Source organism: Festucalex cinctus, chromosome 11 (assembly GCF_051991245.1).
Source record: "Festucalex cinctus isolate MCC-2025b chromosome 11, RoL_Fcin_1.0, whole genome shotgun sequence".
Lineage (NCBI taxonomy): Eukaryota > Metazoa > Chordata > Actinopteri > Syngnathiformes > Syngnathidae > Festucalex > Festucalex cinctus.
In genome coordinates this window covers 26,805,561-26,820,726 of record NC_135421.1, presented here as the reverse complement: position 1 = coordinate 26,820,726, position 15,166 = coordinate 26,805,561, and the positions used below count along the sequence as shown (strand labels likewise).

Sequence of the window (15,166 nt, the reverse complement as noted above, 5' to 3'; positions counted from 1 at the left end):
AAGTTGTTGATTTATTTCATCCTAACATGCATGTTTATGGAATGTGGGAGGAAAATAGTCAAAGAAAACAAGCAAGCACGGGGAGACCATGCAAACTCCACACAGACGCCAGATTCCAAACTTCACAACTTTGATGAAAATAATTGCTCAAGCGCCGTGCCTGTACTGTAAATGATGCAATATGAAATATTAGGGGTGTTAAAAAAAAAAAAAATCGATTCGGCGATATATCGCGATATTACATCACGCAATTCTCGAATCGATTCAATAGGCGGCCGAATCAATTTTTTAAATATCCATTTTTGATGGAAAAATATTTACCAAAACGTCTTAGGGTTCACACCTTTAGCATGGAAAAATGTTCTATTAATGGAACATTAAGCCTTCATATTTCATTTTAATGCTGTTCAAACATGAAACAGATTACAACCTGTAGAAGACTGAAGTTTCCGATAAATAAATACAAATCTTACACTGTACAAGTTTACTGATTAGTATTTTCTAAATTTAAATTTAAAAAAAAAATCACAACAATGGACTTCTAAATTCGTATCGGGATTAATCGGCATTGAATCGAATCGTATCCTATGAATCGTGATACGAATCGTCAGGTACTAGGCAATTCACATCCTTATGAAATATCAATAAAATAAAATACTTACAAATACAGGTCATATTTTTTCATTATTTGATTCAATAGTCAATTAGTGAATTATTACGTCATTGACAATATGAGCAAACCTAAATGATGATATAATTTTATTATGATAAACTGCTCCCTGCCCACCTAAATGCATGACCAGTTTAAAAATTGAATGTGGCCCAAATACGTTTCTATCATCGTCAACTTTCCATTCATTCCTTACAACTGGCTGTATATGCAAGTTTTGCACTGCTTGCCGATAAAGTCTTGCAATATGTGCCAAAAGTAATGAAAATCTTACCTTACAGTCCTTTGGTTGGATGGAGTGACTTATCCAGCACAGAATCATTCATTTTCCCGATGAAATGCGTATTTTGTAGTCCCACAACCTGCGTGGTTGCCGATTTTTTATTTATTTATTTTTTTTTTGGGAACGTGATTACGTGCGCTGCTCATCCATTTATATTCCGTGAATTCAAAGTCCGACCAAAGTTGTCGCAACAAGAAAAGAAGAAGGCAAAACACAATAAAAGTCTAAATGAGAAACATCCGCAAACGCTTTTAAGTTAACTTCCACAACTGGCTTCTGTGTGCGCGCGAGTGCGGGAATAAGATGGAAACGACTGTGTGCGCGTGCGCGTGCGCGTGCGCGAGTGGGCGACTGTGAATGACAGTGGGTGTGTGTGTTGTGGGGATGTTTGAGTGCAAGTAAAGAGAGTTGGGCTAAAGTAAGCTTGCAGAGAGGCTCTCGCTGGTAAAGGAGGGGCTTTGAGTGCACTTCTTTACTGTATCACGTCAACGGGAGACCCTCTGAAAAGGCCTGGGAGGGAACGTGATCACAAGGAATGCCTTGTTTTGCTCTCTCTCTCTCTCTCAATTTTTCCTTCGGCATTATGCACAGCGCTTACACAATCATTCTTTGTCAAAAATGAATATTAAAAAAATATTATAGTATCTGTCTAACTGTCTGTCAAAATATACACATTTTTTTTTTTTTTTATCATATTAAAAAACTAAGAAAAATTTTTTTCAAAACATTTTCCTACCATTAATGTGACCTTTAACCTGACAACTGAAAATAATTAAATGTTTTTTTTTTTTTTTTTTTTAAATAGGTGTTCTTAGGGATGGGCGAGTACCGGGCCGATACGAGCCTTTTTTTTTTTTCAAGTACTCGAGTACTCGTGACGCAGACGAGTACAAGCGAGCGATGGCAGAGGGGGAAGACGTTAAGTGAGTCCTCCTTGCCTGTAAGTGGCGCTAGCTTGCAGCAGTTTTTCACCAAAACTTCACCGGTTTGGAAATACTTCAAAATTGTCAATCTTAAACTAAAAGAGCATTTTTGTGTTTTATTTTGAGCGTTAAGACAATTGAAGAGTGACTGTGCAGTTTTTTTTTTTAAATCATATTAAAAAACTAAGAAAAAAAATGTTTCAAAACATTTTCCTACCATTAATGTGACCTTTAACCTGACAACTGAAAATAATTAAATGTTTTTTTTGTTTGTTTTTTTTAAATAAGTGTTCTTAGGGATGGGCGAGTACCGGGCCGATACCAGCCTTTTTTTTTTTCAAGTACTCGAGTACTCGTGACGCAGACGAGTACAAGCGAGCGATGGCAGAGGAGGAAGACGTGAAGTGAGTCCTCCTTGCCTATAAGTGGCGCTAGCTTGCAGCGGTTTTTCACCAAAACTTCACCGGTTTGGAAATACTTCAAAATTGTCAATCTTAAACTAAAAGAGCATTTTTGTGTTTTATTTTGAGCGTTAAGACAATTGAAGAGTGACTGTGCAGTTTTTTTTTTTAAATCATATTAAAAAACTAAGAAAAAAATGTTTCAAAACATTTTCCTACCATTAAAAGGACCTTTAACCTGACAACTGAAAATAATTAAATGTTGTTTTTTTTTTTAAATAGGTGTTCTTAGGGATGGGCGAGTACTGATACCAGGTATCGGTATCGGGCCGATACCAGCCTTTTTTCCAAGTACTCGAGTACTCGTGACGCAGACGAGTACAAGCGAGCGATGGCAGTTAAGTGAGTCCTCCTTGCCTGTAAGTGGCGCTAGCTTGCAGCAGTTTTTCACCAAAACTTCACCGGTTTGGAAATACTTCAAAATTGAGAATCTTAAACTAAAAGAGCATTTTTGTGTTTTATTTTGAGCGCTAAGACAATTGAAGAGTGACTGTGCTGTTTTTTTTTTGTTTTTTTTTTTGTCAAAATTATAGGAAATATATTTGTTTAAAAATATCTTTTAGTGATTTTTTTTATTTGTCAAAATGTACTACTGGTACCGGAAGTTGGTATCGGTGAGTATTGAGGGTCTGAGTATCGGTATCGGTCTGAAAAAAAAAATCGGTATCGAACAATCCCTCCTTTTAGAAATAAGTTTCAGGCTCAACCAGTGAAAATTGAAGCTAGGATGGAAACACCTGACCTGACACTTGAAGGTTTGTGAATGCGCCGCATTCCCCGACTGCCACATTCCTTGATGCAGAATTTTGTGAATAAAACGTGTGCCTAAGGTTCAGCTGATGCAGTTTTGTGCTCCGCAAGTAGAATGTTAAGTGCAGTGTAGTGGATGATCCGCATCTCTTAAAACTTTTAACGTGAATGTGTGAGAGCGCAGATTGCGAGTGACCATATCATCGAAACCTCCTTGTGAGACACAACAGGGGAGAACAAAAAAATAACCTTGATGTCTCTCAGCTGTTGTCTTCCCGTTTGGGCACCGTAACCGTAACGCCCCCTCCTCACTTTGCTAGTGGAAACATTTTACATTCACGATGAGCGCTTCCTAAGTCACGGCTGGTCAAATATTATTCCAAAACTGTCATTGAGAGCCAACGCGTGCTCGAACGCAGATGTAAAGCGGAAGGTCAGAGCTTCGCCGGGCTCGTTTGATTGCTGTTATAAAAGTAGGGGAGGCTCGATCATCGCTCGATGAGGGGAACATCTGGGAACATCTTTAAACATGAGCTGTAATGCGCCTTTACCAGATGATTACTCACAGATGAATCTGTTTTTATTTTCAAACGTCTCTTTGCGGGCGTGGTTTTGCACGATGACTTGACAGTTCTCATGTTGCACTATGACATATGCTGTACTGATTCCCGACTGAAATTGTCAGGCCAAATGTAGGTAACCTGCGACATAAGCCTGCAAAATGTCATTTGACGTTATTGTTATTAGAATAAAGCATTCCACATGCATTCAAGTATCAGCATTTAGATTTCAGCATTCACGCGCAATTTCGTCCGGAAATTGCACGTCTGATTAGTCTTAGCTTTGCTATTTTAAAAATTTTTTTTTTTTTTTTTTTTTTTAACGTACCTACAGCGAATTGTAAGGCAAGGCAAGTTTATTTGTGTAGCACGTCTAAATACAGCGCTGCCTGGTTAATGGGTTGTGGAATCAAAAACACTCACTATCTATGGCGAGCAGATGGCAGTAGGGGTGGGAACCTGTGGGTACCTCACGATACGATACGATATGCGATATAAGGCTCACGATAATGATTATCTCACGATATGACGATACCACGATTATTGATATATTGCTCAGGTCTAAAATCCATGATAATCTACGATAAAACTAATCATAAAAAAATAATAATAAAAATAATAATGAAAATAATAATAATAATAATCAAATAAATAATAAAAATAATAAAAAGAAATAATCAATAAATAGATAATAATAAAATAAAAAACAAATCATAGTATAATACTAATAATACTAATAATAATAATAATAAAATACAATATATAATATATAAATATGAACATATATAAATAAAACTAAGCTCATGAGTCTTCTTTGCCTAAAGACTTCCGTCCATTTCCCCGCCACTCTTATGAGGTGCTCCCCCTAGTGGCCCGCCAAGTAATTGCTCAATAAGTCATGAACAATGGAGCCATTATAGTGGCTATATATTAACTACAAATATCGCGATACTTGCGCAGGCGTATCGATAATCCATCGGGAGACAAAGTATCACGATTTATCACGATATCGATATATCGTCACACTCCTAGATGGCAGCATTGTGTCTCTTTTCAATGGGCTGACGGTGTATGGAATTACAATGAAATGTGACGGAATCTGATTAAATCTGATGAATGCTTGTAATCGGCGAAATCGGCTGACACTGTGGGTTTGTTTTGTTTGTTTTTTTGATAATGTGTGGCAGTAAAAGAGTTAAAAATAACTGCTTTATAGTATCTAAAAATCATCTTTTCAAGCCTCATTGCAACCTGTTAAATAGAGTTGATAACATTCGTCTTCTATTATTTAATGACCTTTTTGGGGCTCCTTTTTGTTATAGTACATTTTACATCTGTTCTCATTAAAGCTGCGAGTAATAAAGAAGTTGGAGAGGGAGATGGCGACGGCGCTATGTCATCCCTGGCTGAAATTATAATACATCGGTGCCATAAAACATGACGATTGTGTCATCAATTACCACCCGTGTCTTGTTGTTCCATGTGAAAATGATGTTTGATAACGGAGCACGTGACGAGAGTCTCCTGCTGTCTCTCACTTGATGTCAAGGTCATTTGAAAAAGTAAAAAAAAACAAGAATAGAAGGAGCACAAGCATCCGGATGCCAATGGCTATCCTTAGAAAAAAAGCGAGAACCAGAATTAGTCATGACCTCCGGGCTACAAGCACTTTCAAGATGTGTGCTCAGAAACCAGACACAGCTTGTGCTCTAAATGTGCCAAACGGCACCAAACGCTTTGGACAACTGGATGTTTATTACATACTGTGTTGTGAATATAATGGTCAGAAATGCATAACAGAACAATTGAGTGGGAGCGTACTGTAGTTAAATCTCGGTACGTTACTAACCTTGCTCCCGTACATTGTATTTAAAGTTCAATTAGGCTCAAGTCGATAATCTTGCACTAGCTAAATAAGTCCTCGCTTGTCAAGATTTACGGCTTTAATGACAGGCCGAGTTGTTCCCGCCGAGCCTCGGGGGCCGAATAACTGATCCGAGGCTCCAGCCCTCTGCAGGTGTCAAGGGTCATGGCCTCAAGTTTTGTCAGAGATCCATTGAGAAGGTTTAAAGACATTTACTTCACCTCTTTTTTTTTTTTTAACGGGGACTTGTGCACTGCCCAATAAAAAAAATAAATAAAAAAAAAGTACAATACAACATCTAGGGTTGAACACAATGGGCCCTATTTTCATGCCGACCGCAAGTCTAGTGTAAAGTTCAGTCTAACTGTGCACATAAGTGGTGTTTTCTTTCATTTGGCGTTTTCATAGACCTGTGCGAATACAAGGGGGCGTTTGCGTCCTCGTGAAGCTGTAACGTAGTCGAGTCTTGGCGTCCGTAAACATCACGAGCACCTCCTACAGGACGGCGAGGTCTCGCGAGACGGGACGTTCCGAGAATTGCGCCTCGGAAGCGAAACGCTCTTCAATGGAAACACCGACAAATCGAAAATTGTACTTTATCGAAATAGTACAATATCGCTTTTATTTTTGCGAGAAAAAAAAAAGGGTCATGGAAACGCACCTTCTGTCTCGGCCGGTGTTTCTCAACGCTGGTCCGTTGCGGGCCTCATTACACTACACGTATCGATACGTAGGCGTCAGAATCAATATTGCTCATTAACATTAAATAGGTAGTTAACGTTTGCCTTTGCAGCTTACATTGTACCTAAAAAAATAAAAACCATCAGCGTCTTTGAAGTTAATTGCCTTCAATTAATGCTAAAAATAGCTCACCAGTGATTGGACACTGTGTCTTGCTAAGAAAATTTAATGCAGAGGAAGAATATCAACATTTATTTACTTATAAACTTAACGTGGCACATGTCGTAATGTACCAATTTTCGTATATTTTGTTTAAAAACGAAATAGAATGTGTTATATGAAAAAAAAAATGTTTTTATTTCCCAAATATTTCAAATAAGCACATTTTACAGCTGTAATTTTAATACTTTGATATACTCATGCCTATTAATAAATTTTCCCAGTGTGTCTGTAAAAACTGCTCCTTGCTCTGCAGAACGTACACATTTAGACCAGACATGCCACGGTGATAAACCAGAAGAGCTACTAACAAAAACCTTTTTGTCATCCAGCATAAAAAAACATATCCTTTAGGTATACATATGACTGTTATTATAAAATGCAAGTAAATGAATGTGAAATATCGGGATACGTATCGCCTTGAAGATCAAGTATTGGGATACATATGTATCGCGATACGTATCGTATCGTGACCCCTGCATCGTGAGTCGGATCATATCGTGAGGTTGGCGGCAATACCCAGCCCTAATCGTGACACCTGTATCGTGATACGTATCGTATCGCTACCCCTGTATCGTGATACGTATCATATCGTGAGGTTGGCGGCAATACCCAGCCCTAATCGTGACCCCTGTATCGTGATACGTATCGTATCGTGACCCCTGTATCGTGATACGTATCATGAGGTTGGCGGCAACACCCAGCCCTAATCGTGACACCTGTATCGTGATACGTATCGTATCGCTACCCCTGTATCGTGATACGTATCGTGAGGTTGACGGCAATACCCAGCCCTAATCGTGACCCCTGTATCGTGATACGTATCGTATCGTGACCCCTGTATCGTGATACGTATGGTGAGGTTGGCGGCAACACCCAGCCCTAATCGTGACACCTGTATCGTGATACGTATCGTATCGCTACCCCTGTATCGTGATACGTATCGTGAGGTTGACGGCAATACCCAGCCCTAATCGTGACCCCTGTATCGTGATACGTATCGTATCGTGACCCCTGTATCGTGATACGTATCGTATCGTGAGGTTGGCGGCAATACCCAGCCCTCAGTTTTAACCACCCGCGTATCCATTCTTGATAGTGTTTGTCATCATTCGCTTTGTGGGTGAGCTGGAGCCGATTCCAAATGAATTTGGGTCAGGGATGAGAAACACCCTGGACTCATCTCCAGCCAATCATATGGACAGAAAAATATTTTTCCTCCACAAAAAATATCAGTCGAATTATGAATGATAGAACCGCAGGGGCGGTGTCTTACACCTGTTTTATACCTTTTTTTTGTAACTTTTCATTGGCTCTTCTGTCGGGTAACATCTTCAAAAGATACAGATTTTGTATCCTTGGTTTTTACAACGTGGAAAGCAGCCTTTTCACATTAGCCCTTGAAAAAGGTAACAAGAGCGACCTTGGAGTACAGTAAACTGCGCAGTGTCCTGTGATTTTTTTAACATGATGACATTTCAAGCGTTATAAAACGGGACACATTCTGTATTTGAACACAACCTGGAAATCGGCCGATTCAGTTCACAGTCAACTTTTTTTTGGGATCTGGCGAACGCATTAAGGCAAAAAAGGAACGGGGGACCCGGCGTGTGCGGTTGAAGTGCCGCCATACAAGGACTTACAGTAGATCTGTGGTCACAGTGTGTCGGATCAACATGCACTACATGCTTGGATGATTCGCGCAAGATTGAAGGAGGATTTGTGGGGTTTTTAACAGACATCCCATAGAGGAGAGATCAAAACTACTTGTATTAAAACTCTCGGCCTGTCTGCATAATTGAATAAACATAACCTGACAGTGTTCCGCCGATGATGTAATCCACGCAGACACCGTGAGGAAATAGTTGTCATCTTATTTGACAACTGTCCGACCAATAAACCGTAACGTTATTTTCCAGCCACAAAACTTTTTGGGCTTACAGTTTCTGGACGGTTTAGAAGCCCCAAAGCGCTCCTTCCTCCTCCATTAAGTAAACTGGCCTTTAGGTGCGAACACACCCTTAAGTGAAACTATGTCCTCTTTACGGCCATCGACTACCAAAACAAATTTCTTTTTTCTTGGCCAACATTTGGAAGCCCAAGACAGCCATGATGGGATGACAGCATCAGCCTTTCAACATTAAATGTGTGAAGCCAAGCATTTGGATGCATTTTAATGTTAGGGTAAGGTTAGGAGCGGATGCTTTGCTTTGCATGTCAATTATTGTACATTGAAAACACAAGTTAGTCAGGACGCCGGTCATTGTGCGTGCAATCGTTTCATGCAGCTCAGCTCCAGTAAACAAATACATATTCTATTATTTTCAATAATAAAATAGTTATTGTTTGAGACAGTGAAAAACTACTTGACCCAGATTCGAGCCTAGATTTTTTTTTTGTTTTTTTTTTTGTTTTTTTTTTTGGGTGCAGCAGCTGTGTGAAGCACTTAACCACTGTGTCGACTCTGCTAAATAACTTAAGCGCCATATTTTGAACTGCCGTGTCTACTTCAGGGGTGTCCAAACTTTTTCATTTGAGGGCCACATAGAGGAACTCGGAAGGACGCAAGGGCCACATAATGTTATGAAGAGAAATTGTGTTTAGTTCTAAAAATTGTACAAATAATTTTTTGGTGCTTTTGCATATTTAGAAAAATGTAAACCAATTTATTTGTAACATAACAGTAGGGTTATTATAGTTTTGGAATTTTTCATTTTAGTTAGTTTGATTAGTTTTCAGGGTGGTTCTGTTAGTTTTTATTAGTTTAGTTTAAAAAAAAATGCTTAATTTTAGTTTAGTTTGTTCGTTTCAGCATTAGTATTATTTTTTTTTAATGCGTATTACTTGTGCGCAATATTTAAAAAACAGCATGGGAGCAACGTCATCTTTTGGTGTTTTTCTATTGGCTGCTACGAGATGACGTCACTTCTGTGTGACATATTTCAAACGTCATTATTCCGGTTTATATCAAAATAAATCTACAAAAAAAAAAAAAAAAATCACATTTAAAATCATCCCCAAAGGCTCATGCGTTAAATTAATTACCAAAGACTAAAACGAAGGACATGTTTGCTATAATTATTATAGTTCGTTTTAGTTAGTTTTATAAACATACAATGTAGTTTCAGTTAGTTTTCATTTTTTTAAAAATATTTTCGTTTTTATTTTATTCCGGTAACAATATATATATATATATATATATATATATATATATATATATATATATATATATATATATATATATATATATATATATATATAATTTTATTTTTTTATTTTAGTTTTTTCATTAGTTTTAGTTAACCTTTAATCGCACCTGTTTTTCGATACCCTCCCTTCTTACTTTGACCATCTCCAAACATTTTTGTTTTGTTTGTTTAATTTGAACTGAGCCAAATGCCATTTTTTAGCACATGTCGCGGGCCACTGAAAAATGGACGGCGGGCCGCAAATGGCCCCCGGGCCGTAGTTTGGACAACCCTGGTCTAGAGTAAACACTAATAAGTAATTAAACCCGACACGACATGAAAAATCAAGAGGAAATGGTTTTTGTGGATTGTTGGTCGACGACATCAAAGTTGTATCAGGCTAAAATGTTTTGGCGGTTAGCAGAGATGGAGTTGCACCCACGCCGTAAAACGATGCAAAACACATTCCACGCACACCACATTTGACCTCAACGAGACCCGTAAGACCCATTGGGGGTTTCGTTTCTTTCCCGCAAAGGACTCATCAGTAAAGAAATAAAATTTAGCAGTAAATTGCGCTTGTGGTGTTTTCAGCATGGGAGACGAGGACAACTTTCCCCACAGTTCATAGTCATGGAATTTTTTGTTGTGTTTTACAAACGAGACAAAAGCATGAGCTATGTTACGCAAAACTTTGTCGAGGGGTTTTCATTAGTCGAAAAAGAACCGGGTCATGTTGGTGCTGAAAAGTGTTTTTCAAGTACTCGAGTACTGGTGACGCAGACGAGTACAAGCGAGCGATGGCAGAGGGGGAAGACGTTAAGTGAGTCCTCCTTGCCTGTAAGTGGCGCTAGCGTGCAGCAGTTTTTCCACCAAAACTTCACCGGTTTGGAAATACCAAAATTGTGAATCTTAAACTAAAAGAGCATTTTTGTGTTTTATTTTGAGCGTTGAGTGTATTGAAGTATTGAAGAGTGTGACTGTGCAGTTTTTTTTTTTTTGGTCAAAATTAAAGGAAATATATTTGTTTAAAAATATTTTTGAGTGATTTTTTTTTTATTTGTCAAAATGTACTACTGGTATCGGCAGTTGGTATCGGTATCGGTGAGGGTCTGAGTATCGGTATCGGTCTGAAAAAAAGTGGTGTCGAACATCCCTAAAAATCTGAATGCCATGTTAAGAGTAGTGGAGCACGAACAACATTTTTCAAATCACTTTACAGGGTATTACTATTTAACTCATTCAGTGCCATTGACGACTATACACGTCAAAGATCGATTTTTTTTTTTTTTTAACTGGGCTGGCATGAATGAGTTAAATAAATACTTTAAGTTACCATTTAATATCTAACTATGAATAATCACAGAAAATGTTTGAGATTTAACAGTTTGATGTGTACAGTGAAGTGATTTCTTAGGAATCCCTTTCAGATGTTGTAAGTTGGACTGTTGATGAGCCGTGGATGGGAAAGAGGAGACTCTCATTGATGCAGCTTTAAAGGAGGGGGCAAGATTTATGAGATTTAGGAAGAGGGGGGGTCAAAGGCAGTGGTCAAAAGAGGATGCATGGGGGGGGGGCTGCGGTCTGATGGCCTGTGGTCCTATAGATATGCGTCGTCACATGACAAGCTTTAAATCAACACACAAAAGTGTCCCAATGAAAACGACGGGAGCAAAGCCTCACGCGGAACATTCCTTTCTTTTCTGCAGCTCCTTTTTCCAACATCCCCCCCTCCAAGCGAGCCCCGCACCCCCCTCTGCGCCTCCTCTTGGTCCTCTCCTTCATGACTATTTTAGTAGCGACAACTCATTAGCGGCGTTACATATGATATCATTCAGCGATAGACACAAACAACATCAATAATTGAACAGTGCGCTCGCTGGCTGCGTGACTACAATAAATCCACTTTAATTCCGCGCGATACTTTTCAAGTCCGCGTCGGAAATTGATATTCACGAACGCGCCGTTGACTCGTTTTGGTGTCGCTCGGCACAAGCAGCATCTGTCCGGGTCGTCTTACTAAATACAGCGGAACCTCCAAAGGCAAAATTTTATTCCTTCCTTGTTCATTTCCAAAGCGATTCTAATTTTTCATAATTTTCTTCCCTGCTATTCCTTATTCTGGTTGCCGTTTCGGAGGAAATTTTGGCATTTGAATCTTCAGTTCATGGCGATTGTTATATTTATTTATTTATGTATTTATTTATTTTACAGCACCCTTACTTACAGTAATGCCTCTCACGGGCATTTATTGAACAGTACAACACATAAACACAGTGAGCACACTCACACAGAAGCTGCTGTCGGCCACGGCTAACACCAGACACTCACGCAGATTTTCTAAAATTTATGTTCCATTATGACTCAAATACAGTCAAACCTCGGTTTTCGAAAAATAATCCGTTCCAGAAGGCTGTTCTAAAAGTGATTTGTTCGAAATCCGAAACAATTTTTCCCATTATAATTAATGGAAATAATTTTAATCCGTTCCAAGTCTAAAAAAAACTTTTTCCAAGTTTTTATGTATTTATTTATTTTTTTACTATTTTACACCATAAACCATACCATAAATAGAAAAGGGTAGAAATAGACATTATTTAGATATCCTATCTAAAATGATGAAAAAAAACCTGACAAAATGCAAACATTTCTTTTTTAAATTCAATAGTTGTGCGCACTACTTTCCTCTTTTCGTCACCAGCTTTACCACTTGCACTTGCTTTCTTTGGACCCCTGATTAGGGGCTAATACATGATGCAAAACTTAAAAAAAAAAAAGATTTGCGTAAATAACAATGAACAGGTCTGCTCCAAACGAACTTTGAACACGAATGTGCTCCCGAGTGAATCGCGTTCAGGTACTCTCGGCTTTTTTCAGTTTGGTTGAGAACCGAATTTTCGGACGAGTTCTGAGACATAAAATTCTCGAATTTTCTGGTTGAGAACCGATTTGGTTAAGAAAAGATGCGTTCGAAAACCGAGGTTTGACTGTATAAACTAAAATAAAATAATACTACTGTACTCTCCCTTTGAATATGCCTGACAAACATTTGATAAGTTCTATTTGTTGTTCTCTGCTTATCATCCGACATTTCCTCTTTTTCCGTCTTTGGTAGCGTTACAAAAAAAATCACTGAAACCCAAAGAAATAGAGAAACACTTTCAGTGTTTATACTTCAGACACTCACGAAGCAAAAGTCTGACGAGATGATTGATGACTTTTGAGCTATTTTTTCAGTTCAGGTTCCACAGTGTTCATGAGTTTCCTTTTTCACATGTCAGTCACACTTTGTTCAAAGAACTATAAATTGTCCTTCTTCTTCTTTCAGGACTGTTCAATTGTTAAACAGGACCTCCTGGAAATGTTAATTTCCTCACGTTAACTGAACGCACCATTCATTGACCTCACAGCAGTGTTTCCTTATTAGGGACCCCAAAATACTTCAGGGCTCTGGTTCTCCTGCATCCGCTGTGGCCCCTCACAGCCACTGCTTTAATAGTTTTTATTGAATGTGGCTCCCGGGACGAGACAACAGATTTCCCCAGTTTGCCTTTTAACTCATTGACTCGCAGCCATTTTCACATTTCGCAATCCCGTTCGCTCCCGGCTGTTTTACTGGATTTTGACTGATTTTGCAAGGCCCACAGAATATTGTGTTCAATTGCTATAAAAACATGGAACCTATCAAAAGAAAGATTAAAGTCTTTTCTTTCATCAGGAAAAAAAAGTATGTTTCTATCTGTTTCCGTTTTTCAGCAATTAGCATTAGAAGAGAGCTAATCTCCTTTGCTCTGCTGCCACCTGCTGGCCGTTTGTGTAATAACTACCATTTCTGCAACCGTTCTTTGCAGTTGAGAGGCTGCATCAAAGCCTTCTGTATGCTCTAGCATTAAAAAAAACAAAACAAAAAAACAACGTATAAATACGTCTTTGGGACACTTAAACATTTTTTTTAAACGTATTTATACGTCATTGGGAGCAAATGAGTTAAATATTTGGAGAACACCCGGTCTAAACAACCAGTGTGTCTTTTCTTTTTTTTTTTTTACGATGTGATACTCGGCAGTGATTCCGTGTGAACTGTAACTACTTGGCCCTCCACTTCCTTGAATTGGTGCAGCTCAGCACTTCTGCACATCAAGTCAATTCACTTGGAGCAGGCCATTTGTGCTATAAACAGTTGAAACACTTTGAGAGTTTCGAAGGTTTTCTTGGCTCCCCTCGAGTCCCTCGGGCGTTGTTTCCGACGGTCCAAAACGGGACGCGAACCGCCCCACTCACTTTTTGAACTAATTTAATTTGAGAGTTGACATTCAAGACTGGGGGAAAAACATCTGAGGAAAATGCGAAAAGAAATGTCACGCTGACTGTAATTGGCACTGGCATGTCTTAATTGGGGCTACTAAAGTTGGTAGGTGAGATAACGTCACATGTTTTGTTTACTTCCTAGCCAAGTAGATATTTATTTATGCTGAAAAGATTTTTGGCATGATGTTCAGTGGAATCTTACTCCCAGCCATTTTCACATTTCGCAATCCCGTTCGCTCCCGGCTGTTTTACTGGATTTTGACCGATTTTGCAAGGCCCACAGAAAATTGTGTTCAATTGCTATAAAAGCATGGAACCTATCAAAAGAAAGATTAAAGTCTCTTCTTTCATCAGGAAAAAAAGTATGTTTCTATCTGTTTCCGTTTTGCAGCAATTAGCATTAGAAGAGAGCTAAGTTTCATCAGTTTTCACAAATCTATTTAAAATTGGAAGTAATTGAGCTTTTTTTTCTAGATGGCCCTGGTTGATCTCCTTTGCTCTGCTGCCACCTGCTGGCCGTTTGTGTAATAACTACCATTTCTACAACCGTTCTTTGCAGTTGAGAGGCTGCATCAAAGCCTTCTGTATGCTCTAGCATAAAAAAAACAAAACAAAAAAACAACGTATAAATACGTCTTTGGGACACCTAAAACATTAAAAAAAAGTATTTACACGTTATTGGGAGCAAATGAGTTAAATTAATATTTAACAGAATATGATATGATGACAATTTTGACAAGGTTTTGGTTGGTTTGTTAATTGTACGACCTTTGGAGCATTCGGAATTTTAATTGCAGCTGTAGTGTTTGCCTTGCTGTAAAACAAATGAGTCTTAAATTCTAATCATGTTGTTTTTTTTACAGGCAGATTAATTTTTGTTAATTTCATCAGGTAGTACTGTCCTGAGCAGAATAACAGAACACAACAATTACACCTTTTGAGACAAAGTTGGAGAACCTGGAAATAAGATAGAAACATAAACGACTCATTGCCAGCGTGTTGCAAATGCACATTGCTAATATTCAGCTATTTTGCATCCCTTCAAAAATGGTACATTTGAGGTAATAGCTTTTCCGGGAAGAGAAGAATGCAACCTGAGTGATACAAAAAAAAAAAAAAAAAAAACCCTCTTGAAATGGATAGAAATTTACTACTAGGCACCATACCTCATTAATTTAACGGGTTTTCCGATGATTGCAGAAAGCGCCGACTGGCCGACCAATTACAATCGACCCATGGGTGTTATTTGTGGGTATAGT

At 38.5% G+C, this 15,166-nt stretch overlaps 1 long non-coding RNA gene across 1 annotated transcript in view; it reads left to right on the top strand.

Annotated features, from left to right (window-relative positions):
- The window catches only part of LOC144030643 (uncharacterized), a 94,178-nt gene that overhangs the window by 50,462 nt on the left and 28,550 nt on the right, over window positions 1–15,166 (top strand). The window lies entirely within an intron of this gene.